The sequence below is a fragment of the Myotis yumanensis genome, unplaced genomic scaffold (genome assembly GCF_028538775.1).
Source record: "Myotis yumanensis isolate MYYU_CA2020_CCGP unplaced genomic scaffold, mMyoYum1.0.hap1 SCAF_6, whole genome shotgun sequence".
Lineage (NCBI taxonomy): Eukaryota > Metazoa > Chordata > Mammalia > Chiroptera > Vespertilionidae > Myotis > Myotis yumanensis.
In genome coordinates this window covers 71,278,362-71,299,911 of record NW_027223757.1, presented here as the reverse complement: position 1 = coordinate 71,299,911, position 21,550 = coordinate 71,278,362, and the positions used below count along the sequence as shown (strand labels likewise).

At 37.5% G+C, this 21,550-nt stretch overlaps 1 protein-coding gene across 4 annotated transcripts in view; it reads right to left on the bottom strand.

Moving 5' to 3' along the window:
- KHDRBS2 (KH RNA binding domain containing, signal transduction associated 2) overlaps window positions 1–21,550 on the bottom strand; it is a 564,684-nt gene that overhangs the window by 395,200 nt on the left and 147,934 nt on the right. The window lies entirely within an intron of this gene.

Sequence of the window (21,550 nt, the reverse complement as noted above, 5' to 3'; positions counted from 1 at the left end):
AAGTTAATCTTTAAAATTAATGTTTAAAACAATACTTGATATTAATGCTTGTTAAGCATTGTCCTCTATATACTATTGCAAATTTCATGATGGCTAGAAAAAGAGATTCCAATTTCCTTCAGTCTTATATTCTCTATATTAAAGAGTTGATTTTAGGATCAGCAAATAAAGGATTTGGATGCATAAAGAAAAGTTTGAAACACTGCAGATAGAGCATATATACAAAACAGTTTGTCTAAGTGGAACAGTGTAGGGGAGGTCTATCCAATTTTTTTATTCATCCTGAAACATGGTTAAAAACAAGTGAACTAACAGCACTTATCAGAGTATGTTGTTATCTACTAAAAGGAATTTTATCAAACCAAATCACTAGGATAATCAGTAACTGATTTAAGAAATACACAAGGCTTAAAATGTTTCAAAAAATAAGTTGGGGCATGAAGGACAAGATAAATAAAATTAACTAAGTGCCTTCTAAATCAAAATTTTTCCACTGTAAGAAATATACTTAATGGTGAGGAAATAATGCATTTCCACTACTTTCAGGGTAAAAAAAGGATATCTGCTCTTTCCACATCTATTCAATACTGTACTAGAGTATGGATTGTGTGCCCATAAGCAAATAGGTAAATTGAACAGTATGAAGTTCAGACAGACCACACGTAAATGGCCAACTGACTTTCAACAGAGGTGCCAAAGCAATAAATTTGAAAAGTAAAGTGTTTTTAAGTAGTGGTGCTACAACAATTGGATATTCATAAGCAAAAAATAAATAAATAAATAAATAAATAAATAAATAAATAAATAAATATATGCCTTACTTTGAAGACAAACCTTATTTTGAGATCTATCATAGATCTAAACATAGAAGCTAAAATTATAAAGATTCTAAGGAGAAAGCATACAAGAATGTCATTGCAAACTTAAGCTGGGAAATGTTACTTAACTGGAAAGCAAAGAGCACTCACTACAACTTTTGCTGATCAAAAAACCATTAAAAAGTGAAATAGACAAGCCACAGATGGAGAGAAAATACTCCCTGTGCATACATCTGAAAAATGACTAGTATCTAGAATCTATAAAGAACTCCAACAAGTTGATAATTGAGCACACACATGCACATCAGAATCGATAGAACAACAACAAAAAAGGCCAAATGTTGATGAGAATGTGGAACTCCTGGAGCAATCACTGTTGGCAGTTTAAAATGACACAACTAACTACTTTGGAAAGAAGTTGGCAGTTATTTATTAATTTAAACATAAAGCTCCACTATGACCCAGTAATCCTATATAATAACAGAGAAACATGCAAATTAACCATACCTCCCCTACACTCAAGCCACACCCACCAGGAGGTTTGGGTTGCCCCCGGCGATGGAGGAAGCCAAGCTTCCCGCCTGCTCTGGCTGGCCCTCAGCTCCACTCAAGGCTACAAAGTTTCAATTATAGAAGACAAATAAGTTTTAGAAAAAAATAAAGAAAGAAAAGAAAAAAAGGAGAGGCTGGGAGCTTGGGTCGCTGGGGGAGTGGCAAGCCTAAAAACAGCCATCAGCCCCTCACCCAGGCTGGCCAGGCACCCAAGCGGGACTCCCCCACCCTGAAGGGGCTGTGGGCAACCTGGAAACAACACTCAGCCACTCACCCAAGCTGGCCAGGCACTCCCCATGGGGTGAGTGTCCCTGCTGGGGGGCTTGGCCAGCCTGAAACAGCCATCAGCCCCTCACCCAGACTGGCCAGGCACCCCAGTGGGGACCCCCACCCTGAAGGTGGTGTGGCCAGCCTGCAAACACCCATCAGCCCCTCACCCAGGCTGGCCAGGCACCCCAGCAGGAACCTCCACCCTGATCCGGGACACCCTTCAAGACAAACCAGCCAGCCCCCACCCATTCACCAGGCCTCTATCCTATATAATAAAAGGGTAATATGCAAACTAACCCTAACAGCAGAAAGACTGGGAATGACTGGTCACTATGACGCTCAATGCAGGAGCTGCCCCCTGGTGGTCAGTGCGCTCCCACAGGGGGAGCTCTGCTCAGCCACAAGGCAGGCTGACAGCTGCCAGTACAGCAGTGGTGGCGGGAGCCTTTCCTGCCTCCTCAGCAGCGATAAAGAAGTCTGAATGCAGCTTAGGCCTGCTCCCCGCTAGCAAGTGGACATCCCCCAAGGGCTCCCGGGCTGCCAGAGGGATGTCTAACTGCCAGCTTAGGCCCGTTCGACCCAGGGAGCAGGCCTAAGCCAGCAGGTGGACATCCCCCGACGGGTCCCAGACTGCAAGAGGGCACAGGCCGGGCTGAGCAAACCCGCCCCCCCCCCCCCCCCGAGAGTGCACAAATTTTAGTGCACAGGGCCTATAGTTCTATACATAAGTATTTAACCAAGAGAAATAAATGCATTTGTTCACAAAATGACTTGCACAAGAATATATATGACATCTTATTCACAATCCCTTTTAAATTAATAAACCAATGCCAGTCCAAAAAGAGTGGATCAACAAGTTAATGCATAAACAGAAAAGAAGTAATCACTGATTGACACAAAGCATGAATGTATGTCACCAACATTTATGTTCAATGAAAGAGTCATATAGTGAAAGACTATCTCATGTTAGATTCCATTAATACAAAATTTTAGAGGCAAAAATAAGACACAGCGTTAGAATCGTAAGAGTGCCTGCCCATTGAGAACTGAGGTTGGGGTTGAGTGGCTGGAAAGCGGCACGAAGGAAATGTCTGAGGCGATGAAACTGTTCTCTATTTCATCGACGGTAGAGGATGTTTTTTGTCAAAAACTCACCAATATCCACAATTATCACCTGTGCATTTCTCTGTATGTAAACAGTGCCTCAAGTAAGAATGGAGAAAAAAACAAATTAGTAAGTTGAAAGCTCACATAAATATTTTCAATATATATCATAATGAAATGTCCTACCATGAAATCCTAGTCCCAATCAGTTGTATAAAGGAATAGCTCTAGACCTTTAGGAAATATATTATTCCAATCTATGTAGACTATTTCAGAGAAAGAAGTAGGGAAACTGCCCCAACTCACTTCAGGAGGCCAGCATAAGCTTGGTACCAAAACCAAATCAGAAAAGGGAATTTATAGACCAAATCCACTCATGAAATAAAACCTATTCAACAAAACAGTAGCATAACCAAGGCCTGTTGTATACAAAAAAAAAGATAAAACAAAACACACACACACACACACACACACACACACGATGTTGGAATTGTCTTTATCATAGATAGGTAAACAGGTAGTTTAAGATTTATAACCCCCAATTGCAATTTGCTCATTAACAAATTAATGGAAAAAAGGTTAACATTTTATTTGAACAGAAAAATACCTTTTAAAATTCAATCATTATAAAAAAACATTATTTTCAAAATGAGTAAAAGTTTCCTTTACCCAAAAAATGTTTCTACTGAAAACCAGTAAGAATAGTATACTTAATGAGTAAAATAATGTCAGAAACAAAGTAAAGATTCACCTTCTTGGTGTTCTACTCATTGTTGATAGTTCAAATCACGAAATAAAGTAAATGTTATTAGTGTTTGGAAGTAAAAAACAAGTACCATTTATGATTTATATAATTAAGTACATAAAAAGCTTTAAGTAATTACAGAATTAGTAAAGTAGTTTAGCAAGGTGTTTTATACAAAATCAATATAAAAAATTCAAGTGTATACCAAAACATATCATTAGAAAAAAAATTAACGGATGTTATCTAGGACAGCAGTAAAAAGTGAAAATAGACTTCCTAAGAATACATTTAACTATGTATGTTTACACCCTTTATGGAGATTATCTAAAATATAGAAAATACATTAATAAAGCCATCGAATGAATATAAATAAATTGAGATAGGTCATGTTCATGAATTGGAAACCACATTGTTTACATAGATTTCTGGTGTTCTCAATCACACCTATAAATTCAAAGCAATTCTAATTACAAACACAATAGGATTTTAACAAATTTATCTATCAACTTATTCTAACATTTATATGAAAAGGTGAAAGACCAAGAATAGCCAAAACATTCTGAAGCAGAAGAATAACTTAAGGCTATTTCTATGACATACAAGGATTCATTATAAAGCTGCGTCAGTTATGATAGTGTGTAAGTGTAGTTCTAGACCTAGGGCATAGACAGACAACAAAACAATGGAATACAGAAACAGACTTCTGCTGATGTTAAAGTTCTATATGGTACAGGTGACATTCCTGACCACTGACGCAGAACAATGGCCCTCTACTGATTGCCATGTCCTAATATCCAGGATCTGTAAATATGTTAGCTTGCAAAAGGGACATTGTAATTGTGATTGAATTAGGAGTTCTGAGATGAACAGATTATCCTGGACGATCCAGCTGTGTGCAACCCCCACATAAATTTAAGAAGGAGGCAGCAGAGTCAGAGGTGGCTGTGGTACAATTCCATTTTGGAAGGGGCCAGCCCCGAGCCAAAGAATAAGGGCAGCTTCTAGAAACTGAAAAAGTCAAGGAACAGATGCTCCCCTGGAACCTACAGAGGAATGCAGCCTTACCAACACCCGACTGTAGCCCATCATAACCATTTCCGACTTCTCACCTCTGTAACTGTAAAATAATAAGTGTGTTGTGTTTTAGGCCACTAAGCTGGTGGTGACTGTTACAGCAATAATAGGAAACTATGACTATGCCAAGAAAAGAAGGACCTATTCAACACATAGCAAAATTGACTATCCATAGTAAGAAAAAGAAAAATATTTCCTTAACTATAACGAAATATATAAATATAGATGAATTATAGACTTAGGTGTGAAAGGCAACATTTTACAATTTCTAAGATGAAAATAGAGGGAAATAATGCCTAAGAGTACTAAAACAAGACATTAAAATCTCCTACCTGTAAAATAAAAGTTCAGTTAAAATGAAGAATATCCATTAATTAAAATACACTACAAAGTAGGTGAAAATATGTTACAAAGTTGGAAACTATTTCTATTACATGTTACTAATATAGCATTATTTTACAAAAATAAGTAAAAAACTGTAAGGAAAAGACATTATATGTAGATAAAATCATAAAAATGTCACTCACAAAAGAGCAGAATGGCAAAAGAAAAAATTTATGAACACTTCACCCTCATTAGAATTTAAACAGAAATCAATTTAAGACCACAATGAGATATCATTTTACATACACTATGATGGCAGAAATGAAGACGTCAGAAAGCAAACAAAGGCCAGAATGTGGAGCCATGGAGACTGGCAGACCCTGCTTGTAGGAATGTAAATAGACACAACCATTTTGGCAATGTCTTGTAAATCTGTAAATGCCTGTAAATGCATTAAAACTGTGTGAATGCAGTAAACCTAGTAAAATCTCTAGAGAAATGTTAGCACATGTACAAGAATATTCAAAGTCTCAATACTTGAAGTGCAAAAATAATTGGGGGGAAATGCCTATTAATTCAAGAATGGTGTGCTGTCAAATGGATACCACACCAACACTTGTTTATGTCTCAGAAACAATTCCCAGATTTTTTCCCTCATATTCTTCCTTTTGTGTTGGATTTTGTCAATAACTGCAAGTTGCATGAGAATCGGAAGATGGACAATTGTATTCCATTATTCTTGGCAAGCCGTGGTGGTCAGACTGCTTCACTGACCTCTACATGATCTCCCACTGGGTGGATACGGGAGCCCCACACACCTCTCCATAACCTCCCAGATGTAGGTGCAGGCAGGTTTCAGGCTCATATCTACACTGCCCATACATGGTAACTTTCCTAAAGTCCCCCCACCCCCATCTCTTTCAAAAGTCATATTAGTCCTGAATTATATGTTATAACTATTGGATATGGAGTAGATTGTTTTCCTGAGAAAACCATGACTGGTACAAATAAATAAGTAAACTGTGAAATAGCATAGTAGAATATTATACAGTGACAAACACAAATTACTGATAACTATGAAATCTCATTAACAAATCCTAGAAATAAAATTTTGAATGAAAAATTCAAACTCTAGATATATGATGCTATTTTTATAAAACACAAAAACAGACAAAAAATCAAATACAATTTTACTTGTAAATATATATATATGGCTAAGTAGTAAGTCTAAACCTCAATTAACAGTGGTAATTAACACAAAAGTCAACATCTTAATAACCTCTGGGGAAAAAAGTAGGGAATGTGATCAAGTGGACTACTATACAGACGGTGTCAAAGTAATAAGTAATATTTAGACTTTATTTTAGGGATTCATGGGTATTAATTTTACTTTGCTTTACACTCTATATGAAAATTACACATATTCTTTGAATGCATTAAATATTGCATAACTTTAGCCGGAACCGGTTTGGCTCAGCGGATAGAGCATCGGACTGCGGACTGAAGGATCCCAGGTTCGATTCCTGGCAAGGGCATGTACCTTGGTTGCCAGCACATCCCCAGTAGGGGGCGTGCAGGAGGCAGCTGATTGATGTTTCTCTCTCATCGATGTTTCTAACTCTCTATCCCTCTCCCTTCCTCTCTGTAAAAAATCAATAAAACATATTTAAAAAAATAAAAATAAATATTGTGTAACTTTAAAAACAAATCAAAGAGAGCAATTCCATTTGAGCAAAATTTTACCAAATTTCTCTTTAGTACTCTGTTACAGAAGCTTCTTGCCCTTTTACTGGTGGTAACAAACCACCAAATGCAAAAATACCAAAGCAGGCAAAGTGCTGTTTCTACTGGTAACTATGACTCTGAAAGGAAAGGGTAGCATTTCATTCATTTCTGGCTGAGGACAGGTTGTTGACAAAACATAAACATGGTCCCTACTCTCAGAAGTTTTTGTGTTCTGTCTTGATTATTATGACACATTTCTCATAACTTCTATTTCAATACAGAAGCTTTGTTTATTATCAATAACCAATTTGAAAACAAATTGTCTTGAAGCTGTGAGATCTCTTTAAATTTTTCACACACTCTACCTTTTGAAATAGAACACAAACATTCAAGTAAATAAAGATGTTGCATAGAGATTTTCATAAATTGACATAAAGTACTTTTAATGAGTATATAACATTATTTTAAGCCAGCCATCCTTCTTTTAATGTGTTTTTAAAATTTATGATATACAATCTACCATTGCTTTTGCTAATAAGTATGTGTTTACCATAGTTTAAGTTTGCTTAAGTGATTATATGTTTTTTCCTAATATCTGGAGTTTTTGGAACCAACAATGAGGAAGGACTGGAGACAATTTCTATTTGAGATTTTAAAACATCAAAAGAAATCATGCAGTGGTTTACATATTTTTGATGCTGTGCTTAGTTTTTGGAAATTTATTTTAAGATAAACTTTGAAGAGCCAATACAAAATTTGTTCTAACCAGAGATTTTTTCTCTCTCATCTGCTTTAATGTATATTCAGTCCCCCTTCAAACAAAGCAATTGACATAATCCCTGACAGGTGAATTCTCAGTTCATAGACAACAGTTGGTTCAAATCCTTTCTTTGAAAAAAATCTCTTTTAAACACAGAAAACAACTCACGCACTACACAGCAGTGTTTTCAATATTTAACCTTAATTTAGTAACTCTGGGATTTCTCAGATTCTTAAGGCTTAATAGAGTTGTCACTGGGTAAGGAGTTCTTGCCCTCCTGCTTCCACCCCCCTCTCCACCCCCACTTCACCCCCAAGATAAAAATCAAGAGAAGAGGTAAAACAGATTCAAAAGAAAAGGTTCACTGACAACAAGGTGTAGGGAAAGGAGAAAGGGAGGGAGCACACACCAAGAAAAGGCATGGCTCCCCAAACTGCTGTTAGGATTTGGCTTATTATGTAGGACTGGGCTCTTCATGCCGCGCAGAGCAGAGCTCCTGCTTCCCAAGTTCCCACTATGGGCTGGCATTGAAGGACACAGGCAGAATAGAGGTCTCTGGACAGTGCCTCAAGAGAAACTTTAAACTTGTCTAGACTTAAAAGAATAACTGAAGAACATTCCATTGGTTTAAGAGAAGCTTAGCCTGACTCAGAATGAAGACCATTGTATTTTCAGTATGTTAGATATTGTCAAATAATTTGAAAGTATTTTTTCCACGTGTGTATTAAGAAAATTAAATCTGTATGTCAAGTCCACTTAGGCTTAAGTTTTGTGATAACTTTTACATTCAAAAAGTCTTGTAAGCAATTTAATCAGATTTTAGAAGTTTCTCTAAAAGCAAATATTTGGATTATGTTGAGTAAAATTAACCAAAATAACACATTTCAATGTATTTTTAAAAAAACGAAACATAATTTGTGACAAAGCAAGGCTTATAAAAATAGTGACATTTGGAAAAAGTATTTTGGAGACATTTTTAACACAGAAACCCCAAGAATAGTTCAAAATTGGGTGAAAAAATTTTCAGTGATATTTGGTATACATATTTCAAAATTTATAAATTCATTCTCTAAGTATTGGAAACCCCAGAATATTTTATCTATAATCTCCCATTTCACTATTTTTTCATGATTAACAATATTTCATCAATGCACGTATAAAAACCAAACCACCCCCCCCTTTTCTTTTTACACCTTTCTCTTTTCTGGTCAAATGTTTATGAACTAATTCCAGCAACTCTGTTCCTTCTCAAATAGGAGAGGTAATTCACTACACTTACTTCTCTTTGCAGGGACACTAGGGTTACATCTGCTTTACGATGAGAGGGCTACAAGTGTGACCACAAGGGCTACTTGTGAAGAATCTGTGATGGTTTCTACTGGGGGCCTCATCTCATTCTTCCTCTTTCATATGACACAACTGGACTTGAACTCCCTCATTTCCTGATCCTAAAACCCCTCTTGCCCTCATGTTGATACTATTGGGACACTATTTTCATTTCTACCCTATTCCTGATTTGGGGAATGAATCCCTTTCTTGGTCAGGAGATTCATAGAGCTTCTGTTCTGCACTTTGGGAACTCAACAATAAATCAACCTTTAGTATTGTACCTTTGTGTTTGTTGCTATGAAAACAAAGTAAAGCACCCTAGCTGGTTAGGCTCAGTGGATAGAACATTGGCCTGAGGACTGAAGGGTCCTGGGTTGGATTCCACTCAAGGGCACATGCCTGGGTTGCAAGCCCGATCCCCAGTTTGGGATGCGCAGGAGGCAGCCAATCAATGATTCTCTCTCATCATTGATGTTTCTATCTCTCCCTCTCCCTTCCTCTCTGAAATCAATAAAAATATACCTTAAAAAAACATACACACAAAAATAACCAACTAAGTAAAGCAATTTTGGGCAGATTGTTCAAAGAGAGACCACTGTTGCAGATCAAAATATATTCTTCTGTATAAGAAGAGAGGACAAGATAACACCTTAGGTTCTCATCTCAGCAATCACCAAACAAAGGGATAGAGATATATTTGACTGCAAATAAATCATTTAGAATTTATAGAAGATTCTATCAAAGAAAATCACTTTCAATTTAAAAAAATTGACAAGGATGAGTATTCAAGAAACTAGGGAAACGTAAAAATGTTTTTAAATTAGCCATTAGATATAATATTAATAGACTGTCATAAACTAAATTTTATGTATAAGAAGAGAGGACAAGACAACACTTTAGGTTCTCATCTCAGCAATCATCAAACAAAGGGATAAAGATTTATTTGACTGCAAATAAATCATTTAGAATTTATAGAAGATTCTACCAAAGAAAATCACTTTCAATTTAAAAAAATTGACAAGGATGAGTATTCAAGAAACTAGGGAAACATAAAAATGTTTTTAAATTAGCCATTAGATATAATATTAGTAGACTGTCATAAACTAAATTTTATTCAAAAAATAAATCAATATACAATCAGGGATGGAATGAATTCAGTTATTTACTAAATACAATGGTTTAGCCTAGAACTTGTGAAATGTATGGAGGATACAAAGTGAACCAGATGTACATACTTCTTCCAGGAAATGTACACTGCTGTGAAAGAGAAAGGGAATGTACATAAACTGTTAGAATAAAAACGCAACAATGATATGTCATAACAGAAGTACAAAGTAAGTGCTATGAGAATTCAATGAAAGAAAAAAATGTCTTCCACATGGTTGGTTGACCTGTGATCAGGGAGGTGGGAACTGGGCATGGGAAAAGACAGGAGCATAAAAAAGGCAGAATGAAAAACATGCAGTGGAATTGGGTGGAAATAAAAATGGGAGAGCCAGTCAGAAGTTGTTCAGTATAACCTAATAATGATGATAGGAGCATAAAGTAGAATGGTGGTCACAGAAAACAGAAGACAAAATAAGAGAAAGACTAGCAAAACTCAACAAGACTTGACAATTAATTGAATTGGGTGAATATAAGCAGGGTAGAAAGAATTAGCAATCAAACTAGATCCTATACCCAGAGGATTGAAAACGTACTGTATCATGAGTAAAATTGTGGAAGATAGTAGCAAATGTTATAGAGAAAATTCGGAATATATTCAATTTGAGGTGTCCTCCATATGAAAAAAAATCTAGTAGCCATGCATGAATAGACACTGAGAGAAAATGTTTAGGTGAATATACAGGCTTAGCAATTTTCTACATAAGGTGCCACTTAAAGTCATGAAATTGCTAAGTGGGAGGGGTTAGAATAGAAAGCCCATGAGAAACTTGAGAAACACTTGTAAATAAAACAGTAAATGTCAATGCATATATGAACTAAAAGAGTTTAGGTAGAAAGGCCTACCAAAAATGAAAAAGGCAATTACTTCTGCTTGATGTTAAATACAAAAATCCCATTTGAAATTGCTCTCATCAAAGGGATGTACTTAAATTTGAAGAAAGCATACAATGTTAGAGAAAAAGAATCCATTTATATCAAGTAAACAAATTGTGGGTCCTTTAAAATGTGTTGAGCTGGTATATCTTGTGCTTATTCCATATTTGACTCTGAAGTTTTAAAATAACATGGTCTATGTTAAAACCACACTATCATTTACAGATAATCTGTGTTTTATATTAATGGTAAAGAAATGAGAATATGCTGATAAAAATGATTCAACATGAATTTAATGATGTCCTGTTCACTTTGTTATAAATAATTCTTTACTGCCCAGCCAGTGTGGCTCAGTGGTTGAGTGTCGATCTCTGAACCAAGAGGTCACAGTTTGATTCCCAGTCAGGGCACATGCCCAGGTTGTGGGCTTGATCTCCAGTGTGGGGTGTGCAGGAGGCAACCAATCAATGATTCTCTCTCATAATTGATGTTTCTATACAGATGTCCCTCTCCCTTTCTGAAATCAATAAAAATATATTTTAAAGAATAAAAAAATAACATTTTACTATGTTTCAGCATATTTGTGTATAAATCACATTTTGCTTCTATAAAAAAACTAAGGTTTGCTTCTATAGAAAACTAAGGTTTGGTCATGTCTTAAATGTTTTTCATCCTGTGTGGAGCATTCCTCAATGTCTCTGAGCCATATGTTTTGCCATATTATACAACTCTAAGGACACCTTCTCCATGCTCAAATTATTTTTATTTCAAAAGATTAATTCAAAAACACTATTAAGTGAAAAGTATTAAGAAACAGTACTAATTGTAATTATAACCACAGCTCAAACACAAACCCTAATTTGTTCAGCATGTACAATCTATAATAACAAAAGCATAATATGCTAATTAGATTGGAAGTCCTTCTGGGCGTCCTTTTGGATGACATTCCGGACAAAGCCAGGGCTGCAAGGGAAGCCAGGGTCCTGGGTGCCTGCTGGCGGCCAGAGGGAAACCCAGGTCCCGGGTGCCAGAGGGAAGCCGGTGCCCGAAGCCGGGGGAAGGAAGGCCTACTCTTTCACAAATTTCATGCATCGGACCTCTAGTTGTCTAAATAAAAATATTTCTAGTATACTTTCTTGCTGGAGTCCAACCCCAGCAGGTCCAGGGGTCCCCAAAGGTGTGGACAGAGTCGGCGAAGAAGGAATGACACGGAGACAGCCTTCAGTTGATCAGCAGCCTAGTCAGGACCTCTAGCCAGGATCTCCAGCCAAGTTCTGGTTAGGATCTGATTAGGATCTGATGAGGATCTCCAGCGAAGTTCTGTTGCCATGTTCTCTCGCTAGGTTCTCCAGCCGGGTTCTCCAGCCATGTTCTGTCTAGGTTCCCCAGCCAAGTTCTGTAGCCAGGTTCTGTCCAGGATCTTTTGCCATGTTCTCTCACTAGGTTCTGTCTCTAGGTTCTGTGTCTAGGTTCTTCAGCCAGGTTCTCTCACCAGGTTCTGTTTCTAGGTTCTGTGTTCTGTTGTCTTGTTACATCTGTATTTATACCAGTTGATTCCAATCCTATCAATCTCTATTCCAAAGGTTAGGGCCTTTCTTATCTCCATTCCAGGGAGTAAAGATTATGTAGCTTAAGCGTGATTGTTCGTAGTTAAAGTGATTAACTACCCGCCTGGCACTTAGTTAAGGGGTTTTATTCCCTCCCTAACTTCAGGGGAAAATTCCTACCTGGGGAAACAACCTTTCTCAGAGAGGTGACCTTGGTTAAAACACATAGAGCCAAGAAGGTGAGCAAACATATTAAGAACAGTATGCCATATATGCCAAGTCCCTTGAAACATGCTGTGCAGATGTTTCTTCCCTGCAGCGACTGTGTCAAGCAGCAAGGATGGACTGGCTCCCAGCACTTTCTTTTTTTTTCAAATGTATTTTTATTGATTTCAGAGAGGAAGGGAAAGGGAGAGAGAGAGATAGAAACATCAATGATGAGAGAGAAACATTGATTGACTGCCTCCTGCACACCGCCTACTGGGGATGGAGCCCTCAACCCGGTCATGTGCTCTTGACTGGAATCGAACCTGCGACCCTTCAGTCCACAGGCTGATGCTCTATCCACTGAGAAGAACCAGCTAGGGCTCTAGTATACTTTCATAGATGATGTTGTCATGGAGTAATTGGTGGAGGTAGATGATTAAATGTTTACTCCATACAGGGACATGCAGGCACATAATTCATTTTTTATCTGCATCCTTGCACTTTTAATACTTCACATATATTTATTTGGCTTTTCAAACAGTCACAAAAATAATACCTTAATATCAGCTATATTCTTATATTTTATAATTTTCTATTCATTTAAATAAACCACAATGATGCCATCACATGGAATACTGAATTTATAAAGTAAATCTTATCTAAATGTCACATAAATCTCCTGTAAACTGCATTTACATGTCCATATTAGAGATGTTTTTCTTTACAGGATTTCTTCCGCTCTACACACTGTCATGAAATCAATATATGAGCTGATGTTTGACAAGTACATAATCATTCAATTGCTCCCTGAGCATCTACTCCATGCCAGGCACTGTTCTACACCAGGGATATGAAACAAAGTTCCTTGTCCCTATGGAGCTCACACTCTATATCTACATTTATTTCCAACTGAAACACTTTTAAATAGCCTAATGCTGTTCTGTTTCTTGGATGGCATCTAGTGTTTTTCAAAGCTTAGGCTACTTAAAAATCAAATGTCAGATTGTTTAGTATTTTATTTTATATAATAATAGGTCCAATCATTCTAAAAGAATATGTCTAATATATTAAAGTTAGATATTAATTCAGTAGTATGATTAGAATATTTTATTAGCTCATTTAAAATACCATCATGTTGGTCAGTATTAGTTCAAGGCTTGGGCACTATGAGCAGATTACTTGGGTTGCTTTACACCCCAAAACAGGTAGTATTCCTACCTGCTCTTCTGAAATCTTTAACTGAAACTGATATGAATCTGTTAGAAGAGAAAATGAAAAAATCCAAATTTCAAGTCCTTCATCATACCCCTTTAGTGGTATCTGTATATATAAAAGCCTAAGTGACCATTTGACCGTTCAACCATTTGGCCAGTAGCTGTGATGCACACTGACCACCAGGAGGCAGATGCTCAATCCACAGGCAGAGAAACGTGGAACAGACTGATGAATCTCAGAGGGAAGGAGGAAAGGGAGAGGATGGGAAGAGATTAACCAAAGATCTTATATGGATACTAGAGGCCCGGTGCACAGATTTCATGCACCAGTGGGGTCCCTCAGCCTGGACTGTGGGATTCAGGTCAAAACTGTCCGTCCGACATCCCCCAAGGGGTCCCGGATTGCGAGAGGATGCAAGCCAGGATGAGGGACCCCACCAGTGCACGAATCCATGCACCGGGCATCTAGTTAGAAAATATTATTGTTACCACATATTTGAAAGGAAATTTCTTAAACCAGAAACATGACATAATAAACTCAATGACCCTTCTGCTTGGCCATGATTCCTTTAAGCAATGGACACTGTCTAAACTAAAGATTGTCTTAAGAATCCTGCGGGTAAATGTTAAATTGTCATTTCTGCCCAGTCATCATTCTCTGACATACCCCATTCAAGAAGTGTCTGAATATTTTAAACATATGTATTAAAATATAATTTATTAAGATATAAGTCATAAAATCCACCCATTAAAAATAAACAATTCCTTCCTTTGTAGATTCACGGGGTTGTGCAACCATTGCTGAAATCTAACCTTAAAACATTTATGTCCTTGGTAAAAGACACTCCTACCCAGCAGCAGTTACTCTCCATTCCACCCCTAGATCTAAGCAACCACTAATCTTTCTGTTTCTATAGATTTGCCTCTTCTGCACATTTCATATAAATGTTGCCTGACCATAGGCAACTGAAAGGCTTTACCTGCCAGGCTTCATGTGGGGGAGCTGCCCTTCCCACACCAGGATGGTGCACAGCTAGTGCTTTGCAGGCTCCTAGAAAGAATGGCAGTGCAAGGCTCACGCAGGCCAGCCATGCTCATGCACATACCTGACTTCCTGCTCCCAGCTACCTCCAGGGAGAGCTCCTTTTCTGGGGTCCTTTTCTGAGAAGGCAAAGTTGCCATTTGTGATTCAGTAATTTCCATTCCTAGCCCTTTTCCTTCTCTCCCTCTTCTTCATCCCCCAAATCCACAAAAAGACAGGAGTTTTGTTAAGGCTCCTTGACAGTGAGATAATTTCCACATCTGCTATGTGTCCATTTGACTTTCACCTGGTGTCATTTCATGAAGAAAAATGGCTAGAGGCATTTTTTTTGCCTTATTGTTAACTTTCAGTTTGACTTATTATCCTAATTGACCACCTCAACAACTGAGAACTCAGCATATAGGTGCTCTATTAATTAAAAAGGAATGCACTGATGAATAAATAAATAATGACCTAGTAAGAGAAAGATTACGTTACAAGGCAATATGAGAGTGGGGCACATTAGAAATGCACATTATCAATAGGCATAGCGTCTCCCTGATTTAAAAAAAAATATTAAGAAATATAACATTTATCTTTAATAACATTAGGCATAGTGTATCATGGATTTTAAAAAGTTAATAAATAAAACATTTATCTTTAATAACAACAGGCATAGTGTACCACTGATTTTTAAAAGCTAAGAACTACAGCATTTATCTTTCTAAATGCATTTGCAACATAAGGGAAAAGGTATCTTACCATACATCTGAAAATGCACACGTAAGATAATTACAATGGCATTTTTGTTGTTTTCAGCAAAATAACTTAATAAATGCTGCTGACTGAGAATATCTGCATATCTCATTTGCAAAATCACCTAAAGTCTTCAGCAGTTTTGTAATTCACTCTGACTACATAACACCTTGACATATTTTATCAACATAAAACATCCTAAATATAAATCCTAAGTGATTGAGAAATTTAAAAATTTCTGACTCTGCTTTAGAATCTATAACCAATATCATAAAACAATATACAAGTAATTAATAATAATATAAAATAATGTTATTTGGGGATTGTGTATGCACGTGTACAGTTTCTTTTGTGTTACTAAGGTTCTTAACATATTTATCAGAGGTGCAGTTTTACCAGAGATTTAGAAAATAGTTATATTATTAAATATGTAAAGTAGTTTTGATTATTTAAGTTACTACACATATATAATTTCATGTCTAGGTAGCTGGATAATGTTTAACAATTTTCCTCAAAACAAAGATGAAACTGTTGATTACTTGACTTTTAAAAGCAAAGTATCTTAAATTATGATTTATTCTTTATCAGGAAAGCACAAAAAGAAAAATTTCTTGTGATTATTTATGACAGGAATTCAAAGAAAAAATTACTAAATTTCTGAACGAGTACATAAAATGCAATAATTATTCTATATCTAAGATATAATATAATATTATGAAGTAAATTATACCACAGAAAGTACATTTAATGTACTTTAGTTTCTACTTCCGTGGTGTTAAAAGGTTTTAAAGTGCTTGATGCAAAAATGGCAAATGATATACTTTAGAGACAATCAATATTTTTTTGCATTTTCTACTAAAAGGGAACATTTTTGTATGTCACTGTTGGGAGACTTGCTCATAGAGAAGCCAGCTATATTTTTAACTGATTTCCTCTCAAAATGTGTATCATAATATCTTACTTCTCCATAGGCAAACTGCATTCCAACTGATTTGAAATGGGATGACAATCAATGTGGCAAAGTCCACTGGTAAAATTCTGTGCAGCATATCTGAAACCAATTGCTTTAAACTGTGAACTAAGCACAATTGCTCCCTGTAATCCATAACTGTCTGTCCATCGTGAATAATGTAGGTCTTGGGTTTCTCTGTGTAACGATATATGTTTCTCCATGTTTTATTTAGTATGTTTTGTTCTCTTATTTTAAAGAGAAGGTGATTTTTCTATGAATTTGATATGCTATTATTTACAGATTGGCAAGTTAACCATTCTTGTAAAAATCATTAAAATTATTAAAATAAATATTTAGACAAAACAAGCCTAAAAAATCTATAGTTTATTGAGGAAGCTAATGCACAATGTGTGTGTGTGTGGTGTGTGTGTGTGTGTGTGTGTGTTAATAACCCAACTTTGCTACATATTATAGAAGCATTGCTAGGAAGATTTTATTTATTTATTCATAAGATGTGTGTTTTGTCCTGGTCTGGACTGAAAAACAGGGATAATAAACTATAAGAATGTCTAGTAAATACACTTCTCCCTCTTTATTCTATGTTGCTACTCAGCCATAAGAAAAGATGAAATACTGCCATTTGCAACAAAATGGATGGGTCTTGAGAATAACATGCTAAGTGAAATAAATCAAACAGGAAAAAACATCAAGAACCATATGGTTTCACTGATACATGGGAGATAAAACTGACAGCAACAAATAAATAAACATGACAAACAAACAAACAGAAAGTCAAAGACACAGACAACAGTATTGTGGTTATCAGAGGGAAGTGGGCTGGGGTAAAGGGGGTGAAATATATGGTTACTGAAGGAGATCTGACTTTGGGTGGTAGACACACAATGCAATATACAGATGATGTATTATAGAATTGCACACTTGAAACCTATATACGTTTATTAACCAATGTCACCCCAATGAAGTCAATAAAAAAGAAAGATTTTAGTGCTTAGGTAAAAGTTTAGGTGTTTAACTAAAAAAAAAAAAAAATAGAATTGGTCAAGAGAGCCTATCCTCTTGTGTGATTTCTAAATATTAAACTGAGAGCTGAGAGTAACCTAATTTCCTGCCACGTATAGGAAGTACTGTATATAGTGTGAGATTATGGAGCTGAAATACAAGGGGGAAAGGCGATAGGAAATAAATAGTGCACTATCGTGTTTGAGCCCTCCCTACTAGTTGATCCTGAGACCCAGTTCTATCCTCTATGTCCCAGAATTTGAATGTTCAACTCTTTCCTCAAGTATGTGAGATGCCCCTGTCAAAGACAGAAATTTGGGGGAACAATAATTGATTGGAGCTTCTTAAATGAAACTGTGTAAAACTAGAACTGAGGAATTGGATTTGTCACTTGCAGTAAAAATAATATCTTGAAAAATGTAGATTTATATTTTAGAGGTAAACTACATACATAATATGCAAATCGACCAGACAGTGGAACGACTGGTCGCTATGATGCGCATTGACCACCGGGAGGCAGATGCTCAACACAGGCTGCCCCCAGCCCGCAGGCCCTGATCACCCGATTGGGGCTTGCTGGCCAACCTCTCAGTCCCTCCCCACACCAGCCAGCTCTGATCACTTGATGGGGAACAGGGAACCAGCGGTGGGTGGCGGCGGGGGCGAGGCTGGCTGCTGGCAGCTGGGGAAGATGGCCCTGATCGCAGGCCAGGCCTAGGGACTGTACCCATGCATAAATTTCCTGCACTGGGCCTCTAGTTTATTATAGAGCACGTATTTTATAGGCTTGTAAAAGCTGCCTATCACCAAGGTACTTCACCACACCAGTTGTTTGCCAAACTTCACATTGTCCCATTGGAAACAATTAGAAAGAATGAAAAATGGATATCATCAAAAAAGATTAAATACTAAATATAATTATGGACCAAATTACATGGTAAATATAACACATTCCTAATTACCATATGTTAGAGAAGGATATAAACCAAATAGTTAATTATTCCTTTCTTACTCTCCTCCAATGAGCACACATTTGTGTGTGGCCATATGATTCTGTAAGGTGCAAATCCAAAAAGGCACTGGATAGTGGGGTTTTCAATTTGTTCCCATCTGCCCTTGGTATGTATTTGGTATTGTTTTGCTGAAGGGAAGGGGTAATGCTTTGTGAAAAATAGGACAATGAAGGAAATGGTTTAATGCCTGCCCCCACTTACCTTCATGGATTAGGTTTTAGTTCCTAAAGAACAAAAGACCACATGCAGAAGCCAAAGAGGTTTTGGAGATTCATCATTATGCAATAATGCAGGAGAGTTCTGGTGATAAAACTCCACCAGAATTGGGACATTCCCCCATTTCTGGGTAGAATAAAACAGAGCTCCCCCAATGGACTCAGTAAAGAGAGAAAGCCCTAACACTTTGTTGCTTGTGCCCAGGGGAGAGGACCCAGTGGAAATTAACCTGTTCCTAGAGGAAAAACAGACATCAGGAGACTCTGCAGACTGAACTCAGAGTCCAGTTCTAGAAATATGAAAGATATTTATGCCTGACTTGGTGGTTGAGCATCAACCTATGAACCAGGAGGTCATGGTTTGATCCCCTGTCAGGGCACACGGCCTGGTTGTGGGCTTGAGCTCCAGTGGGGGAGTGCAGGAAGAAGCCAATCATTCTCTCTCATCATTGATGTTTACATCTCTCTTCCTCTCTGAAATCAATAAAAAATATATTTTAAAAAAGAAAGAAAGATGTTCATGTGTTATTTCCAACACATGATTATAGTGCCAAGAAGTAGAAGAGGTAGTATTTGCTTAAAGGTTTCTCAGAAATCAATATAACTGTTCTGAACTAATAATGAAAGTTAAAGAAAAAATACATTAAATTATTCATGTTGCATCATTAAAGATGAAAAGTGTGTTTTCTGTAAATAGTCCTAATGAAGTATTGTGTGGATTTATAATAATGGTTTCTCACATTTCTCAAAACATGCTTCAGTTGAGAACAGAACTCCCATTAAATAGTTCATTAAATTTATTTTGCCCATTACAGAAACAAGATTTTCATGACAAATTAAATTACAACTATTTTCCTTTCCCTTCAAGAAAAATAAATGATTCAGTGATTTTTTTAATTCTTATATCACAAGTAAATTAACACTGGTGCCTATACAAATCACTATAAAAAACACACATTTAAGTGCTTAAAGATAAGACTCAAATATCTTATGATAAAATAATCTGCATATTATTAAGATTCTATAAATTAAAACTTACTTATTCCTCTATTCTTTAGGATTCTAAAAGGGCATCCTTCATTAGCTATTCATTCTTTTTTTAAAATTTATCTTTATTGTTGAAAGTATTGCAGATGTCCCTTTTTTTTCTCAAGTTGACCCCCTCCTCCTTACTCCCACCCACTCCCTAGGCCTTCCCTGAACTATTGTCTGTGCCCATAGGTTAGGCATGTAGGTATATAAGTTCTTGGGTTAATCTCTTACTCTCTTGCCCATCAGTATATGAGTGGATAAGAGAGCTGTGGTATGCCCTGACCGGTTTGGCTCAGCGGATAGAGCGTTGGCCTGCGAACTGAAGGGTTCCAGGTTCGATTCCGGTCAAGGGCATGTACCTTGGTTGCAGGCACATCCACAGTAGGTAGTGTGCAGGAGGCAGCTGATTGATGTTTCTCTCTCATCGATGTTTCTAACTCTCTATCCCTCTCCCTTCCTCTCTGTAAAAAAATCAATAAAATATATATTTATTTTTTAAAAAAAGAGCTGTGGTATATTTACACAATGGAATACTATGTAGCTATTAAAAAGAAGAATCTCTTTACTCTTTAAGACAACAAGAAGGGAACTGGAGAGAAAGCTAAGTATCACATGATCTCACATATATGTGGAATCTAAGGAACAAAATAAAGTGATGAACAAAATAGATCCAGAGACATGGAAACATGGAACAGACTGAGGAATCTCAGAGGGAAGGGGGAAGGGGGAGAAGAGATTAACCAAATAATGTATATGCATATATGCATAGCCCATGGGTACAGACAATAAATGAAAGCCTGGGGTGGTGGTGGGAGCGGGGTGGAATGGGGGGGGGGGGGGGGATGAAACATCTGTAATACATCTGTAATACTTCCAACAATAAAGATTTAAAAAAGATAATAACAATAAAAATCCCTTTAAAATTGTACTGATCAAAATGAAAGAACAGAGAAAAAGTACAGAGATACAATTTTTATTATCTAAGTATCTGATTTTTAAAAAAAATAGAACTTGAGAAGCAAGATGGCGGCGATATAGGCAGACGCGGTCCAGGTCTTGTCCCGGAGCAAACGGAGTAAGCAGCTGAAACTAATAACACCCACCCCGAATTGGCAAATTTACTCAGCTGGTGAGACGGTTTGCAGCCGGGAAGGGCAGACCTCCCCTGGAAAGGTTAAAAACCAGGGATCTGGGCAGGAAAGTTTGCCAGACCTGAGCCCAGAGGGCCGGAGGGAGACCACATGGCAGACAGCCGCGTCTCTTGGGACAGACACAGACCCTGACCGGGGTAAGGAGTTCCGCGGGTTTGCTGGCGCCAGGAGATTTGAGATTTGGATTTTGTGATTGCGGAGAACTGAGACTAAAGGGGGCATCCTGAGGAACTGATCAGACCATGCAGTGCCCATAAGAGAGGAGCGTTTCCCAGACCATGCAGTGCTGGTAAGAGAGGAGCGTTTCCCAGACCGCAGATCCAAGCAACAGCAGCCCCCTGATCACCGCAGCCTCCTGATCACCACAGCCTCCTGATCACCACACCCTCTGTCTGTGGAACAGCAGCTGTACGTGAAGCCTCCCCCCACCAGCCAGAAGAGCCAACACAGCTGTGAACAACACCCACCAGAAGAGCTGCTGCCAACTGGAAAGCAGCTGCTACCGCAACCGTCTGAGCAGCAACCACAACCCAAGGAGCCCCTGCCACCCAGGGAGCAGCCACTGAACATCTCAACATCTACATATGTCAGCGAGATCAAACATGGGTAGGCAAAGAAACCCCCAAAGGAAAGAAAAGGAGGACTCGCCAGAAAAGCAGCTAAGTGAGACAGAGATATGCA